The sequence below is a fragment of the Pan troglodytes genome, chromosome 7, assembly GCF_028858775.2.
Source record: "Pan troglodytes isolate AG18354 chromosome 7, NHGRI_mPanTro3-v2.0_pri, whole genome shotgun sequence".
Classification (NCBI taxonomy): Eukaryota; Metazoa; Chordata; class Mammalia; order Primates; family Hominidae; genus Pan; species Pan troglodytes.
In genome coordinates this window covers 56,631,901-56,640,511 of record NC_072405.2, presented here as the reverse complement: position 1 = coordinate 56,640,511, position 8,611 = coordinate 56,631,901, and positions in this window count along the sequence as shown.

Genomic DNA, 8,611 nt, shown 5'->3' with positions numbered 1-8,611 from the left:
TTAAAATGGCCCAAATATTTGAAATAGCCATTTCTCAAAAGAAGACATACAAGTTCTGGTGCAGTGGCTCATGCCTGTAATCCCAACACTTTGGGAAGCCGAGGTGGGAGGATCACTTGAGCCCAGGAGTTCAAGGCCAGCCTGGGCAACATGGAGAAACCCTGTCTCTACAAAAAATACAAAAATTTGCCAGGCATGATGGCATGTGCCTATAGTCCCAGCTACTCAGGGAGCTGAGGTGGGAGGACTGCTTGAGCCTAAGAAGTGGAGATTGCAGTGAGCCAAGATTATGCTAGTGTACTCCAGCCTGGGTAACAGAGTGAGACTCTGTCTTTAAAAAAAAAAAAAAAAACCTACAAACAAATGGCAAACAGGCATATCAAAAGGTGCTCAACATCACTGATCATCAGAGAACAGAGACATGCAAATCAAAACCACAATGAGATATCATTTCACCCTATTTAAAATGGCTTTTATCCAAAAGACAGGCAATAACAAATACTGGTGAGTATGTGGAGAAAAGGGAACCTTCATACACTGTTGGTGGGAATGTAAATTAGTAAAACTACTATGGAGAACAGTTTGGAGGTCTCTCAAAAAGCTAAAGAGATAGCTACCATATGATCCAGCAATCTCACTGCTGGGTATATACCCAAAAGAAAGGAAATCAGTATATCAAAGAGATTTCTGCACTCCCATGTTTGTTGCAGCACTGTTCACAATAGCCAAGATTTGGAAGCATCCTAAGTGTCCATCAACAAATGAATGGATAAAGAAAATGTGGTACATGTACACAATGGAGTACTATTCAGCCGTAAAAAAAAGAAAAAAAAATGAGATCCTGTCATTTGCAACAACATGAATGGAAATGGAGGTCATTATGCTATTGAAATAAGCCAGGCAGTGAAAGACAAACATCTCATATTCTCACTTATTTGTGGGAATCTAAAAATCAAAACAATTGCCTGAGGTCAGGAGTCCGAGACTAGCCTGGCCAACATGGTGAAACCCCATCCCTACTAAAAATACAAAAATTAGTTGGGCATGGTGGTGTGCGCCTGTAATCCCAGCTACTGGGGAGGCTGAGGCAGAAGAATCGCTTGAACCCAGGAGGTGGAGGCTGCAGTGAGCTGAGATTGCACCACTGCACTCCAGCCTGGGCGACAGAGCAAGACTTTGTCTCAGAAAAAATAATAATAATAATAATAATAATAATCACATACTACTTGAAAATAAACAAAGGCAGTACATATTCAAGACAGTAGGAAATAGTTTAAAGTCATACTCAAAGGAAAACTTGTAACATTGATTTCATGAAAAACAAGAGTGAAAATAAATTAACTCATCTTCCACTACAAGAAAGTGGTAATAACAATGGTAGCTAACATGCATTGAGGGTTCGTATGTTCTAAGTGTTTCATGTGTATTACTTCATTTAATTCATATGCCACACTACAATACAGGCATGATTATATTGTCATTTTACTGATGAGGGCACTGAGGCTCAGTGTCTACCTAAACACACTGGTACAACAAACTGAGAGGAAGCTTCCACAGCCCATGCTGTTAACACTGAACTGTCTATGACTCAGATAAAAACAGCAAAAAAAGCCAGAGCAAGCAGAGAGCAGATACTACGAAAAAAAACAGAAGTGAATGAAATGGAAAATATAATTTTCAAGAAATATAGAAAGAACAAAATATATTTGACAAGTAGTATAAATACTAAAGAAAACAATAACCTCAGAAGTTTAAGGTTAATCCCCAAATAGGTGATATGTTCTGAATGCTCTAAGGGAGAATTATACCAAAGCTTTAATGAGCCTATTATTATTATAAACTGTTCCACAGAGCAGAACATGTTGCCAAGCTTCTAAATTCATTATCTTACTACCACAAATCCTAGTATAACCCTGATAATCCAATTATACTGTAACAGAACAATTAAGAAAAACTCAAAAATGCAAAAAAATCAATAGGTAAATGTCCCTATGAATAAAACTGCAAATATTTATAAAAAGTAGCATACAAAAGCCATCAATATATTAAAATTATTATAGTACAACAGTAACACATGGAAAATTTATCATTACCACATTTAGCAATATAACTCGCCTTATTAATAAATATTACTTTCTAGGCTGGGCCCAGTGGCTCATGCCTATAATCCCAGCACTTTAGGAGGCTGAGGCAGGCAGATCACCAGAGGTCAGAAGTTCAAGACCAACTTAGCCAACATGGTGAAACCCCGTCTCTACTAAAAATACAAAAGTTAGTCGGGCGTGGTGGCGGGTGCTTGTAATCCCAGCTACTTGGGAGGCTGAGGCAGGAGAATCACTTGAACCCAAGACACAGAGGTTGCAGTGAACAGAGATCACACTACTACACTCCAGGCTGGGCAAAGTGAGACTGTCTCAAAAAAAAAAAAAACTTTCTAAAACAAATGACCGTGAAAGTTAAAAGTTGATCAACAGGTTGGAAGTAACTTTGTTGTTAATACATATAACAGAAGAAAAATATTAAACTTCGAAAAATATACAAAAAGAGTTCATACATAAGATGAATACCTAAACACAAAAAAACAAACAAGGAGTAAATAGCAAGGGAAATACAAAGGAATAAGCTTATTAGAAGATGACCAGGCAGGGCGTGGTGGCTCCTACCTGTAATCCCAGAATTTTGGAAGGCCATGGCAGGAGGATCACCTGAGCCCAGGAGTTTGAGACCAGACTGGGCAACATAGCAAGTCCCCATGTATAAAAAAAAGAAATGAGCCAGGCACAGGGGTGCATTCCCAGCTACCCGGGAGGCTGAGGTAGGAGGATGACTTGAGACCAGGAGTTCCAGGCTGCAGTGAGCTCTGATTATACCACTGCACTACAGCCTGGATAACAGATTGAGACTGTCTCAATCTGTATGCTTGAGGAAATGGATTATGTTGTCTACTCTTGGTTGGAATATAAATTGGTTCAGCCTTTGAAAAGAAAATCTGGCAGCTTTCTCTTAAATTTTTGAGTTTGCCATTTCTAGGGAATGATCCTACAGAAATACGCATTTATAAGAGTATGTACAAAAGCTGTTCACTGCAGAATTATTAAGAGAAAAAAGTAGATGTTCACCAATAGCAGTTTATTAACCTGATACACCCATAGCATGGAATGCTGTGAGCAATGAAAAAGAAAAAGGTAATTTATATGTATAAACATGGAAAGATCTCCAAGACAATGTAAAAAACAACAAAAATATGTGCAGGATATATAGTCAATATGGTACCACTTAAGTAAAAACAAACACACGAACTCCCAAACTCTTTTTCTAACCTTACATAAATATGTATGTAAATATATAGAAACCAATATGAAATAACAAAGGCAAAATTGTTAAAGGTGGTTATTTTGGGAGAGAAATGGAATTAACAAGGGAGAGGAGGTTGCTGTAGGAATAGGGGCTTGCATTTTAACATTTTTCTTAAAAATAAGCAAATATTATCTTAAATATATATATATATATATAAAATTTACATTAGCAAAATGAGAAAGTCCTAGAAATATGCAGACATTATAAAACACTATTGGCAAAATAAAGGCTCAAACCAAAAAAGTGACAGACCAATTTTTGGTTCAAATAATGGTTCTCAACCCAGGGGCCATAAAGTGAAGACTATGAATTTGATAGCATATTAAAATTAAGACATATGGCAAATGACTGGGGGAAATTATCCTCAACACATATGACAGATAGTAGCTAATTTCCTTAAGAAGGGATGGTCACAAAACAATGAAGGGGGACAAATGAATGACTGAAAAATGGGTGAACAGCCAGGCGTGGTGATGTGCACCTGTGGTCCCAGCTACTCAAGAGGCCAGTGCAGGAGGATTGCTTGAGCCCAGAAATTGGAGGCTTCGGTAACCTATGACTGTGCCACTGCACTTCAGCCTGGGTGGCACAGAGACCTTGTCTCTAAAAAAAGTTTTTAATTAAAAATTTAGGCCAGGTGAGATGGCTCTTGCCTGTAATCCCAGCACTTTGGGAGGCCGAGGCGGGCGGATCACCTGAGGTCAGGAGTTCAAGGCCATCCTGACCAGCATGGAGAAACCCTGTCTCTACTAAAAATACAAAATTAGCCGGGTGTAGTGGTGCATGCCTGTAATCCCAGCTACTCCGGAAGCTGAGGCAGGAGAATCGCTTGACCCAGGACGCAGAGGTTGCAGTGAGCCGAAATCACGCCATTGCACTCCAGCCTGGGCAACAAGAGCAAAACCCTGTCTCAAAAAAAAAAAAATTAGAAATCGAAAAATGAGTGAAATATTTGAGAAGGCTGTGAACAGAGAAATGACAAAAAGTTATCAACTATGACCACCTTTATTGTTAGCAATGAAATTACAACCGGGTGGGCGCAATGGCTCATGCCTGTAATCCCAGCACTTTGGGAGGTCGAGGCGAGTGGATCACCTGAGGTCAAGAGTTCAAAACCAGCCTGGCCAACATGGCGAAACCCCATCTCTACTAAAAATACAAAAATTAGCCAGGCGTGGTGGCATGCGCCTGTAATCCCAGCTACTCGGGAAACTGAGGCAGAAGAATCGCTCGAACCCAGGAGGCAGAGGTTGCAGTGAGCTGAGATCGTGCCACTGCACTCCAGCCTGGGGAATAGAGTGCGACTCTGTCTCAAAAAAAAAAAAAAAAAAAAAAAGCAAGAAAGGAAAAAAAAATAAAAGAAATTAAAACCAACATCCTTTTTACATATCAAGTTGACAAAGATGATACATTTTTATTATAAGTCCAGTGATCCTCAATATGTGAGAAAATAGACCCTTTTACATTATAGGCTGAGTGGAAAAAAAACAAAAACTTTTTCCTCTGCTCTCACAACACAGTAATCAACACAGAAGACTCTATGACCACACATGTGGGGATTTCTCTCCATCAAACAAGCACACAATCAATTCTGCTGTGGACACCATCTGGGTGTCCTCCAATTCAACTGGAACGCTATCTACCTGGACATAGCATCAGATCCCACAGGCCCACAGGACTGGCCTCCACTTCTAATGACAATGGCAAGCCCCAGTTTGTTTTATCTGTGCTTCTGACAGACTGGCTATAAATCAGGTTTCCACCACCCCCTCTTTGAATTCAATTAATCTGCCTAGAGCAGCTCACAGCACTCAGAAAAACACTTATATTTACCAGTTTATTATGAAGGATATTGCAAAAAGTACAGATAAAGAGATGCATAGGGCCAGGTATGGAGGGAGCCAAGCACTACCTTCCAGGAAGTTCTAACCAGAAGGTCTCTAAATCCAGTCCTTTTGGGGTTTTTATGAAGGCTTCATTACATAGGCATGATGGATTAAACTACAGGCTATTGGTGATCAACTCAAGCTTCAGCTTCTCTCCCCTCCATGGAAATTGGGTTTGGAGCTGAAAATCTCACCCCTCTAATGTTGCCTTGCTCTTTCCTATGAGCAGCCCCAACCTGGATCTACCTAGGGGCCTCCAGCCACCAGTCAGCTCATTAGCATGCATCCAAAAAAAGACATCACTTTGAAGATTCCTAGGATTTAGGCCATGTTGCCCAGCCTGGTCTCAAACTTCTGGGCTGAAGAGATCCTCCCATCTCCAACTCTCAAAGTGCTGAAATTACAGGTGTGAGCCACCATGCCCCAGCACAGGACTGCTTTTTCATAAATCATGGATATACTCCATGATTTTAATCCCATTAAGTCCAAGCATTTAAATGACCACTCCTCCTTTGAAAGTTACAATAAAATATTCAAAGTAATGAATGATAAAAACATTGTTACCAGTACTGGAAAATACAAGAGTCATGAGCTTTGAGACATTTCTCTTGCACTGTAGAGATGTGCATGGTTCTCAATCCCAAGGGAGCAGCACAAGGTGTAGTAATTACCAATCCCAGAGGACGACTCTAAATGCATCTATCCATTGCATCTTGGTATAGCATTCAACCAAGTGAACATAATGCAGACAAGCACTGGATGGAACAAGGCTTTACCTACCTGCAGAGAGAGGAGACAGTGGAAGTGGAATATTAGTTTCAGTGGTGTCCGTCAGTCCCCCATGGCTAGCAGCCAACCCTAACACCACTCCAGGACAGAGGGCAATTTGGCTGCTCATACCCCTCTCCTGCAGCAGCTCCAGAAGGACCCTGACTTCTGTCAGTATAGTGTGAAATACTGAACACTGGGGGTACACCTGGGAGTAGTTGATGCACACTCTGAAGCTAAATAAAGGAACAATGAGTCTGAAACAGGGAAAGTGTCACTTGGAACGGAAGTATTCCGGGCTCCAGGTCCAGTCTTATGTAGCCCAGTGGGGTCAAAGACTGCACACACGAGACTTTTTCCCAGGCAGTTCAACGAAGTTCTGAATGCGTCAGACTTGTTTTGCACCACTAAAGAGTAAAATATGCTCAAATTTAAGCTGACATCTTACTTATACAAGTCATGTAAAGGAAGAAATGACATGGTTGAATGTTAGATTTGCTGGTTTAATGACAATTTCAGTGTTGTACAAAAGCCATGAATGTCCCTCATAAATGCCTATTGATGTAATGTAAAATTAATCATCTACTAATCAGCAAAGAATATTACCAACATTGGCCAGACACAGTGGCTCGCACCTGTAATCCCAGCACTTTGGGAGGCCAAGGGAGGTAGATCACTAGAGGTCAGGAGTTTGAGACCTGCCTGGCCAACATGGTGAAACCCCATCTCTACTAAAAATGCAAAACAATTAGCCAGGTATGGTGGCGGGTGCCTATAGTCCCAGCTACTTGGGAGGCTGAGGCAGGAGAATCACTTGAATCCGGGAGGCAGAGGTTGCAGTGAGCCGAGATTGTGCCACTGCACTTCAGCCTGGGCAACAGAGTGAGACTCTGTCTTTAAAAAAAAAAAAAAAGGAATATTACCAACATCTGAACAAAATATTCATGATTCATCAGCAGCTGGACTTGAAACATAAGTAAAGTTCTTAAAATAGCTAGTGGGTCCATTGAAGGAAATGAGAATATCCTTCAAATTTAGAATAGAGTGAAAGTGGTATAATACGTCACCAAAATTTATTTCAGATGTAAATCATTTAGAAAAAGAGAAGATGAATTAAAGTCATAAGTTATCTCAGAAGGCTTGGAAAAAAGGAAGAATTGTAATGAAAGGAGAATGTAACATACGTATAAAACAAATGTTCTTTTCTTCACAAAGCAACGAAGAATGAAACAGTGTCAGAAATCCCTCTCCCCTCACCCTCCTTGTCTCTTAAAGTCCTTGGAATGAGACATCAAGTCTGGGAAAAGAAAGCTGTTGACCCTTAATGAGGCCACCAGGCAAACGAGGGTAGAAAAGATTAAGTTCTGATGTAAATATTTAGGTAAAATCCGGTATTTGTCACACCTGAGCATTGCCAGTCTCAGTCTGATTAATAAAATTATTCAGAATCACCCTCCTCCAATCAATGCTCTCCCCACCTGACCCTGATTTCTCCAGATGACTCCAGAGTAGAATAATGTTTAAACAAAAGACATCCCCACTTTTTCTTAAAGGTCTTTTGGCGAACACGTGGTTCTTAAACTGCCATGCATCAGGGGCAGGGGCAAGGCTTCTTACAACACAGATCTGCAGATCTCCGGGTTTGAGGGTTACAAGGATGATGCTGGTCTCAGGGCCACAATGTGAGAACCACAGAGCTAGACGGTTTTCAGAGTTAAGTGCTATTGATTCATCATATATTTGGCCAACAAAAGTTCTAAGTTTTTAGACTGTCCCAAATGTTTCACATGAAAGCAAATCAGGAGAGCATCTTCCCATGCAGTGGAGCCTGGGAAAGCTGGGTGAGACTCAGGGAAAAATGCATAAAGCTCCACCCTTTCCGCTGTCAGGCCCTGCCCACGGCTACTTAAGCCCACCCTGGCCTGCTGGTGCTCAGATCCTTGCAAGGGACAGCAGTGGTTAGAGCGTGCTGCTGGTTCTGGGTGCACCCAGGAGCTTACCGCATCCTATGACCTGGGAGCGGATTCAGAGGACAGGACAGAACACTTGGGTAAGTGAACCTCTGTCTGTCTCATTTGTTTATTCCCACTTTCTTAAGGAGCACATACTTCTCACCACACACACACACTCACTCACTCTACCCTTCATATTAGGGGTCAAAAAAGGAGTAAGGGACCCTGGGAGTGCAGGTTTCTAATCATGTCTGCATCTAAGAACAGTGGGGTCTCACCTGGCTCCTCCTGTGAGCAGTACCCCAGCCTGGCCTCAAGATCCATGCCAGCCTCACCCAGCTTCTCCTTCTCCCCTCTCAGAAACTCAGACCCAGGAGGGGGCTCCTCACCAGGACCCCGGGGTACTTTTCATCATCGCCTAAGGCTTCACCACACTCACTTCCGTCTTTACCAAAATCCCACAATATCCCATTTCTCTTTCCTAACCATGAGGGACAATCACAGAAGCCACTGGGCTCTGCCCTTCCCTGGAGCTTCTTCAGAGTCACCATGTGCATCAGTAATATACCACGTGTTCTTACTGCCATTGCCCCACAGCTCACCCCCAGCCCTCAGGGACTCTCCTGTCTCTCCCAGCTACTCCCCAAA